Source organism: Ambystoma mexicanum, chromosome 3p (genome assembly GCF_040938575.1).
Source record: "Ambystoma mexicanum isolate Mex_15411 chromosome 3p, UKY_AmexF1_1, whole genome shotgun sequence".
Taxonomy (NCBI): domain Eukaryota; kingdom Metazoa; phylum Chordata; class Amphibia; order Caudata; family Ambystomatidae; genus Ambystoma; species Ambystoma mexicanum.
The window spans coordinates 23,322,729-23,350,670 of NC_090925.1; the positions used below are offsets into that span (position 1 = coordinate 23,322,729).

The 27,942-nt window shown below is 44.1% G+C and overlaps 1 protein-coding gene across 3 annotated transcripts in view; it reads left to right on the forward strand.

The window, feature by feature from the left end:
* Positions 1-1,358: 1,358 nt before the first annotated feature.
* LOC138579460 (glyceraldehyde-3-phosphate dehydrogenase-like) overlaps positions 1,359-27,942 on the forward strand; it is a 1,247,463-nt gene continuing 1,220,879 nt past the window's right edge. The window contains exon 1 of one of the 3 annotated variants that reach the window (XM_069649792.1): positions 1,359-1,508. The gene's annotated coding sequence lies outside the window, so the exon portion shown is untranslated. The remainder of the gene's footprint in view (positions 1,509-27,942) is intronic. The other 2 variants (XM_069649794.1, XM_069649793.1) reach the window with 2 other exon arrangements.

A 27,942-nucleotide genomic window follows, 5' to 3' on the forward strand; every position in this document is an offset into this window, starting at 1 on the left:
TTGGATGAGTGTTCGTGAGAATAATGGTTGTGAAATGCCATGCAGGTGCCCCACTGTGTGCTGGTAGGTGCCTGTGGCCAGGAAGTGGAGTACAGCCACTACCTTCAGTAGGGGGGGGATGGCGGTTGGACTTTCTATCATGCTGACGATGTCGTTGTGTGTCATGTCTACGATGGCGGTGATGGTGTCCCGGTCCAAACGGTACAGGGTGTGGATCTGCTCAGCAGTGAGGTTGTTTGGATTGGCTCTGATGCGTGGGATTGGGGGCTGCCTGCGTGGTGGCACTGGCTGTGCTGGTGGGGCTTGCTGGGCCTGCCTTGCCCTCCTTCTCCTCCTGCGTCTCCTCTGTGCTGCCTGTTGTTGTTGTTGCTGTTGTAGTAGCACATGCATTGCTATCAGGTCCTCCAGCCCCAACATTGCTAGTCGTATTGGCATCATTGTGGAGTGTGACTGGGTGTGGGTAGGGGTGGGGTGTGCTCTTTTTGTACTCCCCTGAGTCTGTATTGCCTTCACCTGTGCTGTTTCTGTGCACCTGTGGCAGCTGCATTCACTTGACATGGCCCTTTACGGTTGGTTCGCGATGGCGTTACTTGCACCATGGCGGTAAGGTACTTAGCGGCCTCGGTGATGGCGTTAGGTGCATGTCCGCTTGGGTCGGCATTTGCGTACCTTTCCGCCATGGCGCTAAGTACGGTGTGGGCGGTCGCGTGCGCGCACCCTTAGCGCAGTTAGCGGCAGCGTTAACTACGATGCCGCTATTGGCATCGTAGTTTACGGTCACGAGTCATGATCGGACCTGGCGGAAAACGATGGCGGTAACCATTTACCGCCATCGTTTTTCACTTAGCGCCAGGGTCGTAATGAGGCCCAAAGACTCCTTGGAAGACAGGTGAGAATTACAATAGCAGTGCATTGACTGCTCTGTGTATATAGTTAAGGCGGTACAATAATCCCCAGTGCCTTTACAATGCTTCCTGTACCGCACGTCATTTTACTATAATCTCCCTACCAGCTGTGGCAAAATGTTGGCATGGATGTGCCAAAAGCAGGTGAGCTGACAGGCCTTTATTTGGAATTAAGGGGTGTGTAAATGTAGGGCCCACCTATTTACTACAAAGTTCTGTATGAAGGAAAACAGGATAAAACAACTTCAAAACAAAAAGACTATGCAATGCTTGTTTTGCCTGCGTTAGATGCATTACTATTTAGAATGGGCGCTGCAACATGTTTAAGGTCTTTGGAGTTGTTGACGCAGTAACACGTTCTCTCTTTCCTCGTTTCTTATCTAGTCGCGTGCGTCGCGCCTGACGTAGAGTCACGTGCCCACGGTAGCGCGGCTTTTCCTGTCAGTCCATGAGAGAGGCGTTGCGCGCGCCCACGCGGATCCCGCCAAAAGCGGCGTCCAATCAGCGGAAGCGTCGGTTGAGGCGCGCTCTCTGCCGCCCCCTGCTGGCCACCCCCCGCCACCGCGCACCGCTGGCAGCCGTTGCAGCCCGGCCTTCATCGAGGTGAGTTGCCGCCGCCGGGGGCGGGTGGGTAATGTGTGAACTCTCCGAGCCTTTACATTTCCTCTCAAGACTTCAAAAGCAACCGTTACTCAATGACGCTCGCCAGGGCACCACCTCACGTGGCCGTCTGTAGCGCGCTCATTCAGTTGTTTGTGTGTTAGTCGAACATTTAAAAACCGTTACCTTAATAAAATGAAGAAAGACAAATAACATAGGTGGCGAATAGTTGAGTACTCCGAGGTGCATCCAGGATCATACATTCCTCCCATCACTAAATAGGAGACTTCCTAGTTTTAGACAACAATGTTCTTTTAATATTTGACCTTCTCCTGAAACATCCCTTCTCCTTTAGTATTGAGCTCTCTGGTGTCTCAGCATCTCCCTCCGGAACATTATAGGAGAGAACAAGACTATTGAGCAGTATATGGGCTGGGCTTGTGCTATATATCTTTATTCTACAGGTTGCCCAGGTGGGGGGATCTCCTCACAGAACTGTGTCTAGGTAGCGGGGCTAGTATTCTGCCCATTGTTTCAACCGTCTTGCTTTCCTTCCTCTCTCTACTGCTGGTTTCCGCGTTATTTATCTGTGTGACATTCTAACAGTCCAGACGTTGGACTGTGAGGGCCACTACACAGGCACCAGGAGCACCTGAGATTTATTCAATGTTAGTTTTTATTGGCCTTTTCTGTGCTGGCCCGTAATGAAAACACTCATTGATGTAATAAAATGTAAAAAAAACATTAAATTCATGTTTTCTGCAAGCTATTCTTTCTGAAGGCTGATAAAAGTGGTAAGAAATCCTACTACAGGGGAATCTTTTTTATTAAAAACCTGCATTGGCGAAGCCAGTAGTTTTGGTGTTTGCAGTTGTAGGTTGCATTTTTACTTTTGTAGATATGCATGTGCACAGGATGACATGCTGGCCTGGGGGATATGCATGCCTGGAGGATGAACCTGTGCACCCTGCAGGCAACACCTGACTTCCCCCGCCCAAACACAGCGACTTGTTTCAAAACATCCCAATAAAATGCATTACAGCGACCAATCCACGCGTTTCTAACAACGAAAATATGAATTTCACTCCACCTAAGCGGCTGATCCTTTGGGGCACTGTTCACCCGAATTCCCCCAAACACACACATTGGTGGGCACATTCCATAACAGACGGACGTTTGCAAATACAAGGGGTGGCTGTTTTATTTGTCACTTTGTACTGCGTCCGGAAAGAAACTGCTTGCTGTTGCAGTGTTCCCAGGTTGTCACACGAGAGGTGTGAGTTGCTCATCCAGTCCTGCATTCCCTATTTGCACTCTGAGACTTATATTTTATTTTTTATTCATAAGTGCTGGTTGCCCTCAGGCATCAGGGCGCAACAAAGAGACTCCACCAACAAAAGTAAACACTGACATGGGGACGGGACAATAGAAGAGACACAGAAAACTAGGGACTAAGTTTGAAATTATAACTGAAAATTATTTAAAGAGGGGTTTTCAGCTTTTTACTGACACTCCGGCGGTTGGTTTCTAGTCTCAGATCTACTGGTAGACTATTCCATTTGACAGCTGCAGATATGGGGAAAACCTTACCCATTCCTATGGATCTCATGTGAGTGGCCACAATGATTTGGCCCATGTGTTCAGATCTTAATGAGCGGCCAGGTACATATCTGACCATTTTTGATTTGAGATATGCTGGTGCTTTCCCATAAACGCATTTATGGACCAGTGTCGTGACCTTGAACAGGACCCTGTGTTCCACCTTGAGCCAATGAAGCTCCCTTCTGGCATTACTAATGTGATCAGTCTTAGATTTCTGCTTAATGATCCTGATGGTATTTTGGATGTGTTGGAATGTTGTTATGCACTGTTTGTTTGCTCCAAGCAATAGTGAATTTCCATAGTCCACCCGCAATAGTATAATTGCTCTAGCTATCATAGTGCAGTTCACTTTGCTAAGGTAGGGTTTGATTGGTCTTAATAGCCTTAGATAGTACGAGCAGTTTTTAGTTCCATACGAGGCCTAGGAATCGGCACTCGGAGGCTTCCATACTCATACCCAGTGTCTTAACCTTTCCTACAACCTGTATTGGAAGTTCCTTAATAAGGAACGACTCGCATTAAGTGTTAATTTGGCTCATGCTTGATGGGAGCCGAATATCATTGGCTCAGTTTTCTTACAGTTGAGGCATAGCCAGTTATGGTCCCTCCATGATTCGATGTAGTTGTACACCGATGAAACAGTGTCGCTATCTTCAGAATAGTTTCCACTCAATTCCAGTACCAGCAGAGTATCGTCTGCATAATTGGCGAAGAATACCTTGATGTTATCCACAGCATAATTGGCGAACAATACCTTGATGTTATCCAGGACTTCACAAAGTAGTCTTGGGTAAAGGTTAAACAGTAGGGGAGATATGCTGACTCCCTGCGGGACTCCACAGAGAATGTGCATTACGTGGGAGAATTTATCACCCCAATGAACTTTGGATTTCCTGTTGGCGAGAAAGGATAAGAGCCAACCAATTGCTTCCTATGAGCAATTTGCAACTCTTTCCAGTGCATGTTGGATAAGACCGTGATCGAGGAGGTTGAAGGCGGCGCTCAGATCAAGAAGTATGAGTAGTCCAGTCTTCCCTTTGTCGATGATATTCAGCATGTGTCTGGAGGTCCAACATAGCAGTTTCTGTGCTATGTGCAGCACGGAAACCGGATTGCTGGTGGTGTAATATCTCGTTAGAATCCACATGGGCTTGTAATTAGGCAGTGGCGAACTTGTCCATCACCTTAAAGATAAAATTACAGTTAGTAACGCGTCTTAAGTTGAATTGGATCCCGCTGGTCGAGGTTGGCCTTCTTTACTAAGGGGGTGATGGTGACTGTCTTTATTCTCATGGGCACTAGCTTGTCACGAAATGATGTGTTGACTATTCTATATGAGAAGTGGAACAAATATGTCTGCATTGTCCAGTATTATTTTGGGCGTAGCTTTGGTCAGTGGAAGATTTTGGCCAGAACCAGACAGAGGTGTGCTCCAGCAAAACTTGCTTTTCCAGAGTACCGTTCCATGGAGCCCGGGGGCCCAAACTGCTCATGTTGGAAGGCCTTCTGTGCCTAGCCCTATAACATTCCTAGTCTCTTTCGTGGACCCTTGCCGGCTCCTGTGTGATCACTGGTCATTGGGCCTACTTCCTTTCCCGCCATGCAAACCTGTGCATTGGCTGGCTTGGAAGCAGGACTTGGAAGTTGCAACCTTCAGCCTTTAAAAGACTGATGGGAACAGCGTTTGCCCTTTTCCATCAATCTCTTTAAGGCTGTGTTGGAGATGTGCTCAGAAGCCAGAGCAGCTGCAGGCACTACAACCTCTGCAAGAAGGAGTGAGAGGTAAGAGTTTCACTTCTCCAATCCCTGTCATTCTCCCTCCTTCCTTGGGTCTGCCTCAAAGCTCCAAGCCGAGGCACGGGGTGATATGGAACCCACCACAAGCACATAAAACCTGGTCTACAGCCTGCTAACCAGGATCTACGCCTAAGCAGTGATATCTTGCACAGATAGTCGTGCATTGCTTAGATGCTGAGTTTTCCTGTCACTGATCTTGGCACATTATCGTGGTGCACTTTTACATTTATGATTTCTTTCAGCAAAACTGGTCTTGCTGGGGTGATCAGAAAAACAGTAAATTATGCCAAAGGATCTCAACTCCAGCAGCAGACAAGCTTACCCAGCAACCACTGTAGTGCTCTGCAAAGGCACCCACTGCCCAAAATGGGAGATTGATTGGTTTCATTTGCTAAGTAGAGTGCACTGATAGTGAAACAAACTTAACCTTTATCAAATGCTTGCACACCAACTTAACTCCTCCACCCATCCCCTCCGTGGGTAGAGGACATCCATATCTTCCCCAAGGTGCCAAAGGACATGCATACAGCAAAAATTCATAGCTTAGGGTAAATAAGTTAAAAGCTAAACTTTTTTTTTCCTACAGTATCTTTGCTTCTGTTAAACTATTTATTCAGTCCTAAGCTGAGCTGTTCGTACATTTAGGGTTGTATTAATACAAGTTAGTGAATCTTTTTATAACAGGTATTTCATTAGCAGTTGGTATGGTGGATAGAACCAAAATTGCTATATTTCTCCACCAACAAGATGTACTTTCTAGACAAGATACATTTTCAAGGAGCAGATATTACTTAGTAAAACGATAGGTGGGGAATGAAGTTAAGATTGCACTGTATGTGTTGTGCCAGATATACTGGAAGAGTGGGGTACAGGTACCTCATTTATATAGCTATTTCATTGATTCACAGCTACAGTTGGTGGCTCACTGGAGTAGTGAGGGTGACACAGCTCCCTACATCAAAATGGATAACGACTATCCCACTTCGGTTGATGGCAATGTTAAAAGGGTAATCTACGTCACCACGATGGCGCTGGTTAGACGTGGCAAGAACCATTTAGTATCCACATACCAGTAAGCAAGTGAATCAGGGAGCAGCCAAAACTCTGTGATGCAGAGTTCGCAGCATGGTTTAGGGATGAAATAGTGACAATGTGGGACAGGGACCTTTATGTCAAAGACGCATTCAAGACACAAGGTAATTTTTGTGGGGCTGGCCCGAATGAAAGCATGTTTACTGAAAAATGCAAACATGAAGGATGCAGTGAGATTAGCGTGGGAAGGTTCCCAAACCAGCCACAGAGCTCCATTTATGCTATAATTCATGGCTACATATGGCAGAGAACCCAAATTGATCCCTAATATTGGCTCCTTTCTTGCTAGAGGTACAAATGATTGCACTACATGGGTGTGCAAACAATGGGCCACCAACCTGAGGAGAGAGCTGGAAGACGTTGAGTGGTGAGGGTGAAATGCTCTTTTGCAAGGTGGGGGCAGGAGTTCCTTTTTGAAAAAAGTGAGTATACAAGTGTGTCCGAATCGATTCTGAACTAACTCCTGAAATGGAGAATTGTGCACATCATGCCCTTCTGCTTGGTGAAATGGGAGGGAAGACTTGCATGACGAGTAGAGAACAGTGTCTACTCAGGATACAGGGAGGGAGGAAAGGCACATTCACATGGGACACTAGTCTACAGGATGAGCTAAGTCCACACAAGACAGGCACCGGACAGCGGAGTGTCCAGTAAGGAGAAATACAGAACAAGCATCTGTAGGCTCATTCAGGGAATGAAGGTTCATGTGAGGATAAACCGAAGCACGCCTATTAGACTGTCCTCTGGCACATGTGCCCAGGCTGAACTGAATGCAGCAATACTACTGAGAGAATACGTGTCAGTGCACGCAGCATCCGATACCTGTGGGTTATTCTTGCAGGTGTTTTGCTGGCACTAGGCCATATTGTTAAGAATTTCAATCGGGCGACACACCTTGGTCTTAGCCTAGTATGTAGCGCACAATTTGAATGCTTTCTCTTTATATTCTACAAATTCAATTTGAGATGGCACACAACCTGTCTCACACCCCCTTTTTCAAATACCCGGGTCACAATTTCAGATTTGTTCAATAACTGTAAGATTGTTTCTATGTAGTTTTATGGTTCTTGTTTAAAATCTTGAACTTTGAAACACAATACTCACTAAAATAATTTTTGTTTTTATAATACCATCTTGATTGCTTTTAGAGTTTGTCATAGCAACTAATTTGTTGTTCAAGTGTTATCGTATAAGATACACTCCATATTTAAATCATTATTCTAAAATAATTTGGAAATTAGATTACCAGCAGTTGGGATTCTTTTGTTATTGGTTTGACGTAGTCCCGCTCCTCTGCTGTGTCTGGGACACTCCCACATTTTTGTTTAAAAAAAAAAAAACACGGTCGGCCACCAGGGGGCGCGCGGATGAGTCGCCTCTCCGTGTGAGCGCTCTACACAGGGTCCGGAAAGTGGCAGTGAGCCCCCACTTCGAGACCCCCCCCAGAGCTGATTTTTGACCAAGAGACGTGGGAAGGTGTCCCCCCCACCTGAGAGAAAACCCGGAGAAAATCGGAAGCGGCATCGTGGTGAAATTAACGCCGGCGCTTTGAGGCCTTCGGCGCGGCGTGAGTTCCGCGGAACTCCCAACCCGGGCCTGCGTATACGCGGGAAGTGCCGCCCTCTGAGTCTGATCCGGCGCACTTCTCGGTCCTCCGCGTGGAACCGGCTGCGCACCTCTGCCAAGGGCGGTTGATACCCCCACCGCGACACGGTAGGCGGACCCCTCACCCCCCCTGCAAAGCTCAGGAGGCCCTGGTGGCTTGGTCCTTCACGTCCCCCGCGTTGGCGGGTGCTAACGTCGCTTCACGACCCGGATGCTGTGGGAGGCCTCCCTTTATGGACCCTAAAACCAGGCTAGCGAAATATACGTTTTCACCAATTGCCAGATCCCCAGGGCCCTCCTTGATTTCTATAATGTCGACTGCAGGATCCGAGGCCACCGCGACCAAGGCGGATGTTGCTGATTTGCTTGCCGAAATGAGGGGCATGCGAGCAGATATTGGCAATAGGATAGACAAGATCACGCAGAGGATCGACAAAATGGACGATAGGCTCGAACAGGTTGAGCACAACCAAACATCTCTGAATGTGCTGGAAGCACAGATGGATCACCGAATCGCAGATATATCGGACAGAGAGAATGAACTGCGCCTTAAGGTCGATGACCTCGAGAACAGGGAGCGCCGGAACAATATCCGAATATTTGGTCTTCCTGAGAAAGAGGGCGAAACCGAACTGGACCTGAAGCAATCGTTGCATGCCATCCTGAAGCTCCTATACAACGATGACTCAATTGACGCGCCTAAAATTGACCGCATCCATAGGGCCGGAGGTAGACCGGGGGCCCCGAGATCGGTCCTGGCCCGATTCCATAACTATGCGGACAGAGCGCGAATCTTGGACAAGGCCAGAAGCGCCCCACAGCTGTCCTTGGAGAACTCCGTCATTTCACTTTTTCAGGATTTGTCATCCCTCACGTTGGCGATGAGGAAAAAGTGCTCTCCGATCACGAAAATGTTGAAAGACAAGGGCGTCAGGTATCGCTGGGGGTATCCATTTTCCCTCACTTTCGAATGGGAAGGCTCGACAATGAGACTTGTCTCGGAGAAAGACATTGCTGACTGTACGACGGATCTGCTGGGTGCGCCGGAGGGTGCTCCCTCTCATGAGGATCAAGGATCATCTGGTGGTGAATGGAAAGTCAAGGCTTCGCGGCGAAGAAGGATTCCAGGCTCTAGAAAATACAGAAAAATGAACACCTCCCAAGATATGGAACATTGACAGGGTGCCTGAGGTACTTTGACATACTATTTGGTTAGAGGTAAACTGGGAAAATTACTCCACCACGGAGGTTACGAACTCTCATGTGCGAGTCGACCTCCCTATATGTGACTGACTGTGAAAGGTCGCCTCCTCCAAGTGTGAGGTATTGTTAGCTCGATGTCTCGCAGATGTTAGAAATGTGATAAGGCATAATATCTCTGCTCCGCTAGCTCCTGGGGGAGGGTAAATGTCTCTGTTACTGAATTATTGTTATCGTTAAGTGCACACAAAAGTTGGGGGCTCACTGATATATATTATCCTATTATGATAGGACCGCCTGTTTTGCGGTCTTCACGGGTGGTCCGAGTTCGGCTGGGTGATGTCAACCTGGGCGAATCGGGCGCCGAATGTGTTGGGGACGGGGAGGGGGGTGGGGGAGGGGGTGGTTGGGGAACACACTTCTCACACTGATTTTGACACGACGTACACGCAGACACACCTTGCGCACACCGAGGCCCACGATATGCTCCAGACGAGTTGGTCGTCGGTCTCCATGGGATTCTCTGGGAACCAATCCCATCACGACGACCCATGCATAGCGATGGCCGACAGGAAATGTGCCGTGGCACAGAGGGAATGGCCGCCCACGATCAACAATTACACTCAAGATGGCACTCACACCCCGTAGGGACACATTACGCATTTGCACACTCAACGTCAAAGGCTTGAACTCTCCCACAAAACGGTCGATGGTGGCCAGGGAATTTAGAAGGTCGAATGTAGACATCTTGTTCCTTCAAGAAACGAGATATCGGAAGGGAGAGGAGAAAGCCATCCCATCACGTGATATCGGGCTCACCTACTGGAGCTCGGGTATACTCAAAAAGGCAGGGGTGGGAATTCTGGTTCGTAAATGCCTCCGAATGACAACCCTTGACATATGGACGGACAATGAGGGGAGGGCGATCACGGTTGTGGGCAATATAAGGGGCACGACGATTACTCTGGCCACACTCTATGCACCCAATCAAGGGCAAAATCGCTTTCTCCATAGAATCTCTGAAAAAGTCTTCAATATGGCTAAGGGATACACGGTCCTGGGCGGAGACTTTAACATATGGATGGATAGCTCTATTGACAGACAGACCAGGGCTGATGCTTTAGACCCTCCCAACACTCGAACTGAGGCTGAAATTAAGTCTACCCTTGATCTTTATGGCCTTGTAGACAGCTGGCGACATCTACACCCGTCGGAAAAAGGCTTTACCTTTCACTCCCTCCCCCACGACACACTCACACGCATCGATTATATCTTTCTCTCTAACGATCTTCTACGTGTACTGCAAGCTGCCACTATATACCCCTCCGCTTGGTCAGACCACGACATGGTCACAGTTGACATATCCTGGGGTGAGCTGTCGCCGCGCAACACAAAATGGAGGTGTAATGACTCCCTCTGGGCCGACCCGGTCTTTAGAGAGACCTTTGAGATAGAGATTGAGCAATTCTTTCCGACTAATGATACTGGGGAAGTAGGGAAGGTAGCTGTATGGGAAGCAGCCAAGGCTACTTGGAGGGGTATCCTTATAGGGGAGGGGGCCCGAAAGAAGAGGGAACGTACAATATTAGAAAGGGGCATCAGGGAGAAGCTTGCTGTGGCACAGAATCTGGCGCAGACCACCCCGGCTGATAGACCAAAGTACTTAGCTGAAACTAAGCAACTTAGAGAAGAATTGAGGATTCTTATTGCTGGCAAAACGGCCCAGACCTTGCAATACCTTAAACAGAAATACTATGAGAAGGGGGACAAGGCAGATGCTCTCTTGGCGGCCCGCCTCCGTGCGCAGAGAGCAGAGAGATGGGTCGACCAAATTGAGAGGAATGATGGCACCCTGATAGATACAACGGTCACATCCCCGAAGGACATACAGGAGGCATTTGCCTACTTCTATGAGGACCTATATATGTGTGACCCCCCTCCCCCTGTGGGGAGCGTGGATGCATATCTTGTGGGGGCGTGTCTCCCCGCCCTCACGGGCGCGGAGGCCGAATCTCTAGACGCTCCGGTCACTGGGGAAGAGGTGGAAAGTGCCATCAAGAGGCTGAAAATAGGGAAGGCCCCGGGGGAAGATGGATTTACACCGGGTTTCTATAAAGCATTCTCCACCCTCCTTGCACCCTTCCTAGCATCCTTGTTTAATCACATTCTTGACACTGGGCAGGCCCCTCCGTCCTTTTCTCGGGCCCTATTGGCTGTAATTCCCAAGGAAGGCCGAGACCCTAAACACTGTAGCTCTTATCGGCCCATCTCACTTCTTAACATCGACGCCAAGGTGTATGCTAGGGTCATCGCGGCTCGGCTCGAAACATATCTCCCTAGACTGGTGCACTCTGACCAGGTTGGCTTTGTTCTAGGCAGGCAGGGCGCAGATACCATGCGAAAAACACTCCACTTATTATACGAGGCACAGGGAATGGAGGGGGACCCATTGCTCTTATCACTTGATGCTGAGAAAGCTTTTGATAGGGTGTCCTGGGACTTTCTAGAAAGAGTATTGGTCTCATATGGGTTGGGATCCAGACTCTGCCGTGCCATTAGAGCATTGTATGCCTCCCCTACGACATCGGTGGCGGTGAATGGGGGATACTCACGTTGGTTCCCCCTTGAAAGAGGTACGAGACAAGGCTGTCCACTGTCGGCGATATTGTTCGTCATGTCCCTTGAACCGCTGGCGCAGAAACTAAGAAATGACGGTAGAGTCAAGGGCATCACGGTGGGAGAAAGAGAGTACAAACTGGGGCTATATGCGGATGACATCTTGCTTCATTTGACCGACCCCTTGGCCTCAATCCCAGCTGCGCTTGAAATAATTGAGGAATACGGCGCGCTGGCCGGCCTAAAAATCAATACGGAGAAATCAGTCCTCCTCCCGATTGATAAGAGTAGAGATTCTGAGATCGCACGCTTTGCCCCGTTGGGAGTCCAAGTCAGCCTCACTACCCTCCGTTACTTGGGCGTTAATGTTACCCGTGACTTCGATTCCCTATATGGTGCTAACTTCCCCCCACTGCTACTTGCCTTACAGAAAGATAGCCAACGGTGGTCTAAACTCACAATCTCCTGGATGGGTCGTTTAAATGCCATAAAGATGGTCTTTCTCCCCAAGATATTATATTTGTTCCAGATGCTCCCCGTTAGGTTGCCCCCGGAATATTTCGTAGATGTGCGAAAAATGTTTTTGTCCTTCTTGTGGCAGGGCCAAAGACCCAGAATCCCAAGACCCTTACTCCAGCTCCGCAAAGACAACGCGGGAGTAGGCCTCCCGGACATGGAAACATACTACAGGGCGGCGCAACTTAGAGTCCTTGTCCCACACTTTAGGCAACGCTCGGAACCCCAGTGGATAGCCTTAGATAATTACCACCTTCGTCCCTTTATTGTGCCTGAATGGTTATGGGTCCCCAGATCCCAGTTACGTGAAAGTGTTAGATCTCACCCTATCCTAGGTACATTATGGGCTATTTGGAGACCAGGCAAGAAAATGGTTGGAGTCACGACGTGGCCATCCCCCCTGGGTCACCTTTGGTCTCCAGGGATCCGTGACGCCATACCGGAACCGGGAAGCTACGAAACATGGTACCAGGCGGGGCTGGAAAGAGCAGGCCAATTATGGCGTGGGGGAACCTTCGTAACTATACAAGAGCTCCAGGAAGCGCTTGGCATAGGAGCACTCTCGGTCTTCCTCTATCTGAGACTCAAAGGGGTGATGACAAGGCCTGTATGGAAAGACCAGCTGCAGAGGGACCTTACCCCTTTTGAGGCGATCCTTGATCGATGTACAGGCTCCAGTGGTCTGATCAGTGCTATGTATTCGGCCATGATCGAGACTGACATCTCCCCTTCTTTGGTGCTCAAGGGCAGATGGGAGGCGGATATGGGCAGACAGATCTCCGAAAAGCTGTGGCTACACATCTGCAGACGCACTGCGAAGTCCTCAATATCCTGCCAATACAAATTGCATGCTATAAAACTTTTGTATAGATGGCAGTATGACCCGATCAGGCTCGCCAAAATGTACCAAGGTGTTAGTCCATACTGTTGGAGGGGTTGTGGGGAGCGGGCTGGCTACTGGCATATGTGGTGGGGGTGTACCATGGTCCAGACTTACTGGTCGGAGGTTCTTAGCTGGATCAGGGACCTGGATGATGAAGTGAGGGTGAAGCAACCAATGTTTGTCCTCTTCGGTCTGATCGAAACAGGAGACGACGTTGTGAAAGCGCCTAGGATGGTACAGGGCCTCCTGATGGCTGCGCGAGCTTGCCTCACCATGGTTTGGAAGCGGCCCAAGCTCCCTAGTAAAACCGAATGGCTTGGGGTGGCACAGAATCTCTACAGAATGGACTGCCTGACCGCTACGTTACGCGGAGATCGTACTAATGTTGAAAGTGCCTGGTCTGAGTTTAGAGCCAAGCATGCCCCGTAAAGACAAAGTGTGCAATACATTGTTGTGATTTGTGCCAATAATAGTAACAAATGAAGATTTTTGTTGTGGCGGCTCTCTGAGTTGCGTTATGTGTAATGGTCGGTCATCATACTCATATTCGAAGTTCTCTGGTGTTGTCTCGCTGTGCAAGGAGGTTTCCCAACCATTTATTTGGAGATATTAGAGAAGGGGGGGGAGGGGGGAGGGGGAGGGGTGCGACTGGGCGTTGTTGTTCTTGTTCACTATACTGTTCACTTTTCAGGAAATACTGTACAGGATTTATGTTGATGATACTTCTCTCTTGTGCTCTTTCTACTTATACACTGAAATTTCTTCATCGCAATGTAAGTGAATGTTCAACTTGTATAAACTCAATAAACTTTGAATTTAAAAAAAAAAAAAAAAAAAACACAATGGACCAGGAACCAGGCCGGTTGGTGTGACTGCAATATTTATTTTTTAAAATTCAAAGGAAATCATACACATTTTTATATTGGGTAGCAATCACCAATGGGGTGATAATTACAATGGAAACTGAAACAATATACTTGGTTAACCTTCTACAAGAACATATTCAAAGCACAACTGAATAGGAACACATTTTCTCTTTGGGTAGATAGCACCTGAGTTAAGATTTCCCCTGCAATGCTCTCCCAAACCCCTGGCAATCGAATTTGGAGTGGACAGAAAGATGCAGTCAGGGATATTTAAAACAGATTTTAAAGCCCTTTGCAATGGCACAAAATGACACTCTGAAATTGACAAATAAAGAATGTGAGGTTAAATCTATGAGGAAAATATGATTTCACACGATGGCAGGAATGAATAAACGCTAGCAATCACAAGGCAAGTTCTCAACAAAAGGCATACAGTTCCATAACAGTTGAAAGTAAGAACACGATGCAGCCGAATCACACGTTGGAAAGTTGCATTTTACAAGGATGCAGTTTTAAATGTCACAAACAGTTTTTATGAAAAACTGGTGAAATACTTAGATTTGGAATGCGACTTTTGGGCTGGGGAATAGATGTATATCACAGGGACAATAAAAGGGTGAAAGGATGGTTGTAGCTGAAGATTTGGATGAGATTTGCAAGATCAAAGAAGGTTCGATTTTGGCAAAATGAAGCCGTAAAAGAGAAAATCGTCTGGAAAAGAGACAGAATTTACTTGAACTAGGGTATTAAGATTATATTGTTAAAGAAAGACACGGTAGGATATCGGGTTAATTTGCAACCCTTTCACCCCGCGTTCAGATCTATATGGGAATTAATTTCAATTATTCCAAATATCGCTAAGGAGTTACAAGATGGGGTGAATGATTCTAACACTAGGAAATCACAGACAAGATGCCCAAAGAATTCTGACATTAGGACAAATTACCAAGGCATGTATAGGATGGCTTAGAGAGTGGAATAAAGATAAAATTATGAGATGGGTAGGCTCTGTTTTTCTATGGGATTGGAAATACGGTCCACGCTTGAGTTTTGGGATTTTGGAACAGTCAACCAGGTCTGGTCACCGCACGGCAGGCGCCTCTTACAGCAAACAGCTGGTCAATTCTAGTCACTGGATAGCAGTACAGCTGGATGACAGAGATCCAGCGGGCATGCAGCTAGCAGGCAAGAAGCTGGTCACAGGATGCTCCCCACACAGGTACCACAGCTTTTCCCCTTGGTTAGTGGGGTTTGTAGATCAAGGCCTTGCTGGAGTAGGGTCAGCTATGCTTTGGCCTTGCTGGTTTAGGGTCAGCTACGCTTTGGCCTTGCAGTGGAATCTGGAATCTGGCAAGATGAATGTTAAAGATCAGGAATGCAGGTGCTGGAAATTTAGGAGAGAGTCTCTGTCCAGAGTTCTGTCAGCCACCCTTTTTATAGAGTATGGTGACATCATAGAATTATATGGTAGGGCAGGCTTAGCTAAGCATGCCTCTAAACAACTGGATTGGTTAGGGGTGATAGTTACCACCTTCCTATCAGCTGGTTGGGTTTCAAAGGCATGTCAGATTTATGATGCAAGTTTTACAATGTCCAGAACCTCCCACAGTTACTTTAGCTAAAATCCAGTTTTGCCCTAAATGGCACATTTGTACAGTTGGGGCCTTTTAAGAAATTACATGTGCACGTTACATATTTTATGCAGAACATACCAGTCCAACTCTACAATTTGTAAGACATTGTTTCGCTCTTCTAATGATTTTTAGTCATTTTTAGTGTGACATATTCGGCCTACAATTCTATAACTGTATATGGATTATCACTAGGCATATCAGTATTGATTTTCACATTGGCATCAGGTACACTTTCCGTGGAATACCCAATTCTCTGCCATTTCTGTTCCCAAGGTAGCAGTGAAGGCTACAACATCTTAAATTAAAACCCACAAAATGACATTAAAACTGTTATCTTTTTACATTCCTGCAAATTTCTGTTGCAAAAATAACCGTCTTTAAACGTTTCTTAATAAAATAGTTTTTTGAAACAAATGGGCAACCTCTGTCCTTCACTGGAACCATTTTTTTCTCTTCAGCTACCACCAACTGTCCATTCAGCCCAGTGTGGGGAGGGGTTCCCAGTTTGATTGAAGGTTTATGGCTCCCTCCACTTCACGGGTTGGTGTCCCAGAACTTCCATTGTAAGAGGCCTCAGCCCAGACAAAAGTCTGCCAAGGTAGCAATTAGCATATGTGTGTTCTAGCATCTACTGTGAGGGGCCTTCTGTTGCTGGCAACCCCCAAGCAGAAACCTGTTTGCGGCTGATTTCCCCCCATGTTGCCAATGCCATTTAATTCCTTATTATTTGTATTTTTTTTTTTTTTTATAAATCAGAATAAAGCCTGTTGAATAAGATCTTCCATATGTTTCACAGAAGAAAACCCCTTCACATTGCTAGATAAGAGCAGGGCCCTATCCAACATACACTTTTAAACAAGTATTTTTCTTTATTTGCAAAAGTACATTGAAACGTGGTGACATTTTCCTTGCAAATTCAATTGTTCTCTTCCCTCTGAATTCCCACATTGTTCTGTAGCCATAGTTTTGTTTTAATTGATTTAATTGCATAGCAATTTTTACAATGAACATTGTTAAAATCCTCATTCGAGATTCAATGCTCCTGCTGTAGCCATAGTTGGTTTCTTGTATACAGCACTTTGTTTAAATATTGATGCACTGAAATTGACATGGGCTCAGAGAGCCAGGGCCTTTTTGACGCATTGATCTTTGATATTGCGTAGCCCGTAGCCCCAAAAGTAAAGCGTTTCCCATGTGGCTGAAGGAAAGCTTCTTTTGATTTCTTCAGATCTGAACAACAACCTGTCATTCAGGGATGCTGTTCTTGTCTGCTGAAGCACAATGTCATTGTAGATAAGCAAGGCAGGGTCTCATTAATAAAAGTATTGTGTTGAGGAACCGAGGAAAAGAGCATCAGAGCGGCATGATTTTTAAATGTAAACATTTCCCTTTTTCAGTGGGAACTTTGGGCTTGCAGCAAAGCAGCCCTGCATTTTCACTCCCCTTCTTTTGTAGATGTAAGAACACACTGGCAGGCTTTCTCACTGTGCCCCCCCTTGTTCCATCCTGCCCAATATGTGCTTGTCAAGATGGTGCAGCCATCTTTTTGTAGTTGCAAAACAGTTTTGCCATGAGGCAATGGTGCTCACACGAGCCAGCGCAGCCATTTTGCTGCTTCTGCTGAAGTGCAGCTTGGTTATGGAAAGGAGTACAGCTGAGTGTATACATTTATCCCACAAATTCATTGATGACGCAAGCCACATAACTATGTTTGGATTCAAGCAGGGAAAGAATGTTTTACAGTAGCAATGCTAGCATATATTTTTTGGTCAGGGACTCAAAGAATTGTCTTTGGGCACTGTCTTCGAGTACAAATTAGCATGAAAACGTTTTGCAGTGGCAATGCTGAGCTCGAGTTGTCTTTGGGCATGCCAAGTTGATAATATGGTACAGCTGGTGTACATTGAGATACCACCGTGATAGCCTTTGGGAACAATGTGCATGATAATATTTTACACCGCTGGCATAAATTGTTTAGAGTAGCAATGCTAGCATATACTTGTGATTTCTTTTCTTTTTTTCCTTCTTTATCAACATTTTCACAAAAACGGCAGAATGTCGCATCAAGACTCTTAGAACCATCGGCCCAATTTTTTGTACGTTGACGTGTGAGAAATTGATTTAATCTGAAACGCTTATAGATTTTCCTTGCGAACGCAGAAGGAAACTGTATTAGATATTTTAGTCTACATTCCCATTTGCCTCGAAAAAGGTTGTATTCATCAAATGTTGGATAGGTACCCATTTTATCCATCATAATGCTCCAAAAGAATCTTTGATATTTCTTTTTTTGACTCGGTAGCCACATGCTAATAGAATCAGGAGTCTCATGAATCTTTGAGAGAATATTGGTAATTTTTATAGTTTGAAGATGTAAAGATTTTATATATGAGTCACCCAAGATTTTATTCAAGTCGAAATATAAAGTATTCTTAGGCGGGTTAAGCATTTTAGAGTAGTTTGTGATACATCTCCAATTGTGTTTTACTGACAAAGGTAATATATTCAGTTTGTGGCATATCATTACATTTGGAATAGATAAAGCCATGCCCAGTACAGTTTTCCACAGCTTTCCCTGCAATATATTCAGGAAATCATCAATATCATAGCTTCAGATATCTAGGGAGTACAGAATAATGGGTTCAACTTTCTGGAGATAGAATTGAATAAGAGGAAGTAAAGAGAACATGCAGTATCGATGGAAAATAATTTTCATTTGTGAAGCAAGAGTTTTCACTTTTTGGTTGAGAAATTGTTTCCACATTGTTACAGAGTATGAGTCAGTAAGAGGGTAACCTAAGTACCGAATCGAAACAGCGTATTCTACTTTCATACCATTTAGGTACCAGGAAAAGCGATGCGGATTCAGTTTTCCACCCGAAAAAATAAGTATGGAGGATTTCATAGGATTAGGAGAAAGATTATGGGTGAGGGCAAAATTTGCAAATAGATCTAATTTCCTTTGAAGCCCAAAAGGCGTTCGGTCAAAGAATAGCAGGTCGTCTGCAAAACCCATCCAATCCAACTTGATGTTACCAAGCTTGGCTGGAAAACACTCTCCAGTCACCCATGTCTCATCCAGACCCAAGAGATATAAGTTGAATAGCACCGCTGCCATGATACAACCCTGTTTCACCCCCATTTCCGTTGAGATGGGGTCAGAAAGAGCTCCTTCTTTGTTCAGCCGGATGCGATAGGATGTATTTTTATGCAACAAAGCAATCAATGCAACCTGATGATGCGGGATCCCCATGGCCAGCATTTTCTTCCACAATATCTCACGAATAACGCAATCAAAAGCTGCGGTGAGGTCCAAACTAGCTATGTAAACAGGGCCTTGTTTGGAGGAGGAAGTAAAGGCCTGAAGGTGACAAAGAATGGTGGCATTAAGAGGACAAACTATATGTTTCCTAAAACCTACTTGATAGGGTGACAAAAGGTTACCATCATTGATGTACATTTGTAATTCTTGTAGCAGAAGTAAGGAAAAAACTTTTGAGGAGGCGTCAGTTAACGCTATTGGACGATAGTTTGCAGGTAAATTAGGAGGACCTTTTTTATAAATAGGAATGACAAGGGCAGAGGTCCAAGACGAAGGAATGATACCGTAAAACAAAATAGAATCAAATTTGATTTTAAGAATACGAGCCCAGAAGGTAGGGTTAGCTTTGTATACACAGGGGGGGTATACCATCCAGACCAGAGGCCCTGGAGGGTTTAAGTTTCCCTATAGCCTCAATGATATCGCCAATCGACCACAAAGGTAATGTTTTGAGAGGAAGCTTGGGCTCGCCACCTTTTAACGTATTAAAACGTTCAGGTAGTTGAAATTTAGGTCTAATGTAGGCGACCCAGGTTTCAGCAGAAATCACTGAGTCAATCGTAGTAGCAGAGTCACAGGAGATACTACGCAAGGTATTCCAAATTTGCCTGGAGTCATGTTTTAGCAAGTGGTAGAAGACTTTTTGATTGTCTTCATAGTGCAGGTGACCCTTCAACCATTTTAGCTTGTTTCTGTAGCGTTGTCTAACAGTTCTAATAAGGTCTGAGCAGGTTGATAGGGAAGTGTTGCCTTTTCTAAGTATTCTAATCTCTGAGTTTTTTTGAGCTTTCAAGTGCGCCACTTGGAGGTTAAATTTGTGAGTATGGTTGAGAAGGACATGAGTCTTCTTTTTTAAGGATTCTTTTAATTTTAAAAGATGGATTTTAATTCTGTTTGTATTTATATTGTCTATTTGTAGAAGGGGAATACCTTCTAAGTTGGAATGATGAATAATGTCATAATCACACTCGAGGCAGTCGATGAAAGTAAGGCATACTTTGTGATTCCACTTCACAGATAAGGCATGGCGATCAGGTTCTATTTGAGCAAGTAACAACTCGTCATTATAACAAGACATAGGAATATTCAAGGACAGAGACAGTATCATGTGGTCTCCTATTGCTGGATCTATAATCATCACGGAGTCTACACATGAATATAGCCTTGAAGAGACAAAAAAATAATCAATTAGAGACTTGTAATCAGCTCTTGCCCAGGTGTAATTGAAAGGTTCGAGTTGGAATAGCGGAGTTTGCATATCCCACTCCAGAAAAGAAGAGTTCCACATTTGCCCATATCTCTTAGAGACCATCGAATGATTGTTCCACATAACACTAGAATGAGAACCTTCATCATAACAATAGCAATTTAAGTCACCCCCTGCAATTATCCTGGCTGTGGGAAACAATATAAATCCTTTTTCTAGCACAGCATTCAGTTCATCTAAAATGACCTCAATTGACATACTTAATTTATTCCAATAGATGCAAAGCAATATAAGAGTCATGGAAGGGTCCTCATCATCAATCAATGCACAAGCTAAAATAGAAGCAGAACAGCTAATCAATTCTGTAGAGCATCTGTAGGCTGAATTAATCAAAATCGCAAGACCACCTGATGGTCTTCCACAAAGGCCCCGCCTTGCAACCTGAACGAAGGCAGAATAGCCCTCTATTACAAAGTTAGTTTGGCACATGGTCTCCTGCAAAAGCATTATATCTGGTCTTTGATGGTAATTAAGAGAATACCATTTTTTAAAATTACTCAGACCGCATGGATTCCATGAAAAGATGAGTGACTTTGCCAGGCTAAGATTCACTCATCCCACTCGAAGAATTTGACACTTGAACAATATTAGGATCCTTCCATGACGACTCCTTTATCGCCGATACAAAAGCCATAAATTGTTTCATGGTCTTGGCATCAAGATTGAATAAATTGCCTGCAATAGAACAAGGCAAGATGCTTTCAGCTATAGGAGGCAACATTTCCACAAAGGTTGTAGCTTCTTCAACTGATGCAAAAATGGTAGTTACTAAGCCGATGGATGCTAGATCATCTTTGTGTTCCCATAACAATTTCAGAATAAATGGAGACATGAATTTACAGATCATTCTGTTGTTATTCACATCTGCCAATTTCACCCAGTCAATATCGTTAGAGCGGATGATACGAAGAGCTGGAATGTCTTGGATGGCAGTCATCACAAACGTGCGATTCAGACGGGTCTTTCCATAACGTTCAGGGCCACTTTCCCATCCCATTACAGAAGCCGACTTAATATCTATAAAATGGGCCTTTGCAGGACTGTTTTTTGGCACTGAATTCCAGCGGTCAGAATTGGACTCAGTCTGACCTATTTCTTGTAATTTGACATGAGCGGGTGAACCACCCAACATAGTACCTACTACAGCAGTCTTCACCCCATCAGAGTGAACGCTGCTGCCGTTAGGAGTAGGCTTAATTGTGTTGGCTTTAGTTTTTTCCCATTTTACATTTAAGGGAGCACTTGACCCATTGTCTAGGCCAATGATCACTTTTTCTGTCTTTTTAGGATCTAACAAGGGGTAAAAGTTAGAAAGAGTAGATTGTTTCTGAAACGGAAGAGAAGCTCGAGAGACAGGTTCCAAGTTCACATTTACTGGACCATCATCCCGACAGACAACTTCTTTCTTGTCGTTAGAAACAACCCTTTTTGTCTCTTTAGACACCAGACACACATCAAAAGCACCCTCTTTGTTAATTTCCAATGCTTTTTTCAATCCAAGTGCCTTTTTCTGTGTGGCTGGGGCCGTCTGAATAGATTCCGGAAGGTTCAGCATTGCTTTAGACTCGTCATTCAATTGGTTCAAATCAATGATAGTGTCACCCCCAGATAAGTTACAAATGTCTCTCATATGTGTGTTATGCTTATCGATTTTTTCACACCTTTGATTTTTTTTGTTTTTTTTCTAGATTTCCTTTCATTTTTTTGATGGGAAGATTTCGCTTTTCTGCACGAGCCTGAGCTCTTCTTTGTTTTTTTGTTTGGGGAAATGGAGGAATCGCTACTTCTTGTAGGACAACAGAGATTTTTTCTCCAGTTGGATTTAATTCAAGACTCTCTTCACATGGGTCAATAAGATCAATCAACGCGGATGGGCTGTCCAGACAAGCATCATTTTTTTCATCTCCTCCAGGACTATGCACTCTTAACACTGGAGCTGATAAAGCTTTAAGGGTGGTAGCCATCTCTGAAACCAAGACTGTCAAAGAAGCAATATTTGAGGCATTTACGTCCTCTGATTTCTTTATAGGCAAGCCAGTGGAAATCATGGGACCAGGTCTAGACTGAGAGCCCTCAGACACTGCCTCTGCAAAGGATTTAGTTTGTGTAGCAATGTTGTGGGAATTGGAAGTCTCCACCTTTTTATAACAGAGACGAGAACATGTTGCAGGAGAGCAGCATGCCCTCCATTTTACTTTGCTTAGTTATGAGATCAATCATTTGAATCTGCAGAGTTTGTAATTCTTCGTGAGTTTGCACATGACCCTTATCCAATAAATTTAAAATCCGAGTTAGAACAGGGAAGGTTTCAAAACATTGTTGGTATTCATCATCACAATTTTTCTCGATTTCCGGGACATGAGTAGGCTGTGATATAAGTTTAGGAGATAGCGACTCATTAAGTTCATACTGAGAAACACCAATAATTTCCGGACCAGGAGAAGGGTGGAAATCTTGAGGCAACAATTTTTCTAAGTTTGGAGAGCTCATAGACTGAATAATTGGAGCACCAGCACTAGGCTTTCTGTTGCAGGGATACCACCCAATGAACGTGCTTCTTTTTGGGCACTAGGTTGAGAAGGAACAGAGTAAGAGTAAGATGGAGGATTATTAAATAAGAAAACATTTTCAATCCCATGTTTGCTTTTATTCACAGGGGTTGAAGGTTCATATGATCGTCTTATACGCTTTCCGAGTTCCATCTCAATCGCAGGTGCCAGCATAGAGAAATCAGCCGGATGGAATCCGAGTCTCTCTATCCCCATCTCTTTTCTAATGGCCTCTCTATCGAGGCTAAGATCAAGAATGGGCTCTTCATTGCCCCATCCCGTAGGGGATAATTTATTGGCTTCTTTGACAGAGATAGACCCTTGTATTTTATTGTGAGCCATTATATTTTGGTTCATAGGGGGAGACTTTGACTCCTGGGAAGGACTCATGGACATATTCAGCTTTGTATATTTAGCCTTTAAGGGTTCATGTTCAGTCTCTGCATGAACCTCGATTTTAGAGTCTACGATCTCATAAGTTTCACTGCCAGCTGGAAGTGTCAAAAGCTTTGGAAAATAAGAATCTTTGGATAAACATGAAGTTTCAGACTCCTTCAAAGCTTCTTTAGTCACAGAGGGGGATGTTTTAACACCATAGCCAGCTGGGGAATTGATGACCATATCCACCACCCCATTTCCAGATTCCAACAACCCTGACACTGTACCAAGGGAGGCTATTTTTTCTAGGGAAACATCGGTGATAGAATTGAGGTTAACCTCGAGATCCTCCTCTATAATAGCAGGGGGTGGAACAATGTCTAACAATGTAGAGATGTCATCCGAATCCACCTCAGTTTTTTTTTTTTGAATGTGCTTGTTAGATTTTTGCCACTACGAAGGCCCTCGGCCATAATGATGGTACTTAAGGGCAAAACTACTCGATGCCAAAATATAGCCTAGAGCCAAAACCTCTCAGTCGAGTAAAATGCCAGCAATCGCATCAAACAATATAAACGGTGGTAATCAATTCTGGAGAGCCTTGAATACCTTATCCTTTTCATTCAATGCCAAATCTATTCAATCCTCATTGATTTCTACATAAGATTTTACAATGATAGCGTTTTAGTCACTAGTTAATCCTATAAGGCGCCTTAGCACTTAATTATGCCAGAAGGTCGCTCCACAGGATAGTATGTATCACCTCTAAAGATTCACAACCAATTCAGAAAAAACGCATACATCAGCCTTAAACAGCGGCAAAGATGATTACCCCTAATCAGGACAACAAATAAAGCCCTAAGAGTGTCAACTTTAAGGCTCTAGACCACCCCAACTCAGACGCCGAACAGCCCAACAGCCGGTGCACTTATGAATGCACTTCCGAATGCGCGCGCGCGATGCACGGCAACTGGATTATTTGTAGCTGTAGCGTGAGAGCGAGGCTGAGTGGGGGGCGTGCCTAAAGGAAGGTCAAAAGGCGGAGCTGCAGAAAAATAGGAAGTAAGAGAAGGAGAGGAGAAGTTGAAAAATGTGTGCCAGCAAATACACAGTTAACACAGATAGCACAGTTAGCAAAGAGCACACAGGGGCTGCCTGAGTCGTTTGAAGTCCAAGTAATTACTTGAGCATGTTGCAACGTGGACGAAACTTCCTCTTGCCGACTCGGTGCTAGTGGCCGAGAAACAAGTAACCAAGTTCAGCAAAGTCCGTGAATGCAGCAGCAGGGCTCCAGTCTCCAGCAGCGTGGCAGCCCAACAGCCGGTGCACTTATGAATGCACTTCCGAATGCGCGCCCTTTTTTCCTTCTTTATTTCCTTGGAATGGTGAAGTGTTTGTTTTAACCAAAGCATATAAATAAATGTAAAGTATATATACTAACAATGTTGTCGGGGACCCAACAGAATTGTCCCAGGGCATGTAAAGTTGATAATGTGGCAGCACTGGCATGCATTGATCAGGCAAGACTTATAATGATGTTTAGGCACACGTAACATGAAAATAATGTACAGCTCTGGCATATGTTGATGACACAAGCCACCTGTTGATTTTCTCAGGAATGCATGGACCTCTTCAGGCAATGTTACCAGACCTGCCTAAGGTCTATGGTGCTGTGTCAGTTCTTTGTTTTTTCCCTAGACCACAAGTTATCTCCAAATATTGTTTGCTGTGATGAATGTACAGCACTAAAGCATTTTAACAAAAAGGTAGTGTACCCATATATTGCTAACAGATGTTATAATTTGACTTAGTCCTCAGATTACCAGCACAGTTGGGCCGTTGGGCGTGCTGTACAGTTGGGTGGACCAGTCTGTGCAGTCAAGGGAGCCGTACAGAGGAAATGCAGAAACGGTCGTAATTCTTCACTTTCTTCAAAAAGTGAAATTGTGAAGTGCAATGCACTATATGTGAGAATGCAGCTTCAGAAATGCTGCCAATCAAGCATTTTGAGGAGCTCACTTTTAAGGGCCAGGTTAAGGTGACTGAGCAAATTGTGTTGACCAACTGCAAAGAAAACCACACTACTTGAGATTCCACGGTGGAGAATGCTAGTTGCATAAACTGTGATATCGCCATTTACCCAACATGGGGCTTTGTAGGGCTGAAGAGCAAGCAACCTACTTCAAGCCCCAGAAACCTCTGGCTGCAAATCAAGAAAGGGCAACTAGATTGTAGATTGTAGTTTATGTGCTACAGTAGGAAGCCAGAGAATGGTCTCAATGTCTTGTCACCACAGTCTGCGAAAAACAAGAAGGGGCAACAAAGTACTGTCAGAAAAAAAAAGTAATGGGATCATATATATATTTTTTTTGTTAATGTTTTGTTTGATTTGTCAAACTTTTCATTTTTCCATTTTTTTGAGTCTTCATAACAAAAAGGTTTTTAAAACTGTGATTCAATTCGGCTTTTCTTTTATAATTCTTTATCGATTTCAATCCAGAAGTTGATCACTGTGATGATCAGCCACTGATGGTTTCCTTGGAGCAGTGTTGCCCATCACTCCTCTGCTGTCATTTGTTGCTCTGAGATTTAAAAAAATCTCTAAATAGATCTCGTTTATTTTTTAGTTCTGGGCACACCATGATTAGATGGAATAAAGTTTCTTTCCCCATTGGATCTTTACAGTATTGACAGACAGGAGAAATATTTTTGGCTCGGTCTGTTAAAGCCAAGTATTTGCGTGTGGGTAAGATGTTCAGCCGAAAGCGCAAGAATAAATCACGAATTTTCACACTTGTGAATTGGACGAGATAAGAAGGCAACTGGTTGAGTGCTCTTGCTTCCATGTAGCTGGTTAAATGCCGTTTATAAGTTGTTTGTTCTTCGATCGTTCTTATCCAATCATTCTTCTGAATTTTTTGTTTTACATATTGAGGTCTTTTTCTTAACATTTCTTCTGTGATTTCTTCTTCTTGCATTTTTTGCTTAATTTCACTTGTCCACTTTATTAGACCTGCAACTTGGGATGCTTGTTTTTTTTTTCTTTAAGAATTTCCAACGATGGTATATTTTCCTCTGAAATGATTTTTCTGTGGAGGTCCATTTGTTTCCATAGCACTATGGACTGAATAGATTGCAAGGCAAGTTCATATCTGATTCTGGCAATCGGAAATGGCTTTGGCAAGGCAAGGGTTTTTCTCCAGAAAATAGCTTCATATTTGGACCATTTCAATAGATGTTGGTTTATCAGGGATTCACTCGCATAAGTCAAGATTGGTATGACCTTTTGTTTATATAGTAGAGTTGTAACTTTTGCAGAGTAAGTGCCATATTTGCGATGAAAAAACCGGCCTTGCCTTGCTAACGATGCTGCTTTTTCTTCAATGTTTTCTTGCCATTCCTTTTCGTTTGCCGATGGATTGATTATTGCACCTAAGTATTTTATTGTTTTGGTTAGCTTAATCTCTTTGTCTTCCAGATAGAATTTTGGAGTCCATTGCTTCTTGGATTTTTCAGTTATAAGTTTCATTATCTTGGTTTTGTTGATGTTGATTTATAAATCATTTTCCTTCATGAAATTTTGAGTTTTGTTCAATGTTATCTGCAGACCTTTCACAGTTTTGTCCAAGATGATAATGTCATCAGCATAGATTAGGGTTTGAACATTTTCACTGTTGCTCTTAGGAGGATTCGCCATCGGATGGTAATTTTTTTCTTCAAAATTGTAGGTGAAGAGATTATAAAGACAAGCAGCCAAGGGGCATCCCTGTTTGAGCCCATTCCAAGTCAGAATTGATTCTGTTGCCTTTCCGTTGTTTGTAAGTCGAACTCGGATAGACGTATTCGAATACAGCTGTTGTATTGGGTTCAGAATAGTAGATGGACAGCCCCACGCAGCCAATTTGGACCAGAGAAGTTGTCTATTGACTGAATCAAAAGCCATTTTTAGATCTATGAAGATTGCATAGACCTGATGTGCTTTCGTCAACCCTTCGTATTTTAGCATATTCAATAGCAACAGATTGACGTTGGTACTTATTTTTGTGACAAAGCCAGTTTGCCTTTTTGCTTGTCTTCCATGCTGTATGGCCCAACAGTTTAATTTTTTTTGTAGATATCCGGCAAATAATTTTCCTAACGGATCCAGCAGGGCAATTGGTCTGTAGTTGGCCGGATTTTTCCGATCACCTGCTTTGTAGATTGGTATTAAAACAGCTACAGACCATGTGCGTGGAATCTCTTTAGATTTTTCTATCAGATGTAAAAGATGGAAAAAGAATTTGGCCCAGTGTTCTGGATCTGCTTTAAGGTTGCTGTTGGCTAGCCCATCAGGTCCAGGTGCTCTAGATGAATTCAGGCACCTGATAGTGTTGGTAATGTCCTCTAAGTCCCATTTCAAGCTCCAGTCGTCCGTTTCATCTTGTGGGTCTGTTGTTCGATGGTGTTTAGGATTTTTGTATAGATTTTCGAAGTGCTTAACCCATGTATGAGGTTCAACTTCTTGAATCATGGATTGTTTTTTCGATGAATCATTCATCAAAGACCACAGGTGCCGTGTGTTTTTCTGATTTAACGCTTTCAAAAGTTGTTCTGCGTCATGTTGCTTTATTGCCATTTTATAAGATTTCATTAAGTTGAAGTATTTTTGTTTTTCCTTTTTTATTTCGGCTTCATAGTCTCTTCTGTTTTTCTTTATTTGTCGCAGACGTTTATAGTGTTTCTTTTTTTCTAGATGAATTTCTAAATTAAAATAATGAGTATGCGATTGCTTGCATCTTTTTTGATTTCTTGATGTTGTTTGTTGGTATTTCTCTAGGATCCATCCGTAATTTAGTTTCACATGATCCTTAAGCGGGGCCTCTTCAAATCGGACTGCTATTACTTGAGTTTGTTGTTCTTTAATTCGCAGTCGGTTCAACCTATTATTTATTTCAAGTTCAGGTAGAATCAAACATTGATCACTTGATACTTCTGATAACCAGGAAATAAAAATTTGATGGTGATCGTTGTCTGGGTGTGGAGAATTCGTAGTCGAGTTCGTAATTTTCCGAATTCCTTCTGTTATAAAGATGTAATCAATTATTGAATTTGAGTTCTCCCGTGACCAAGT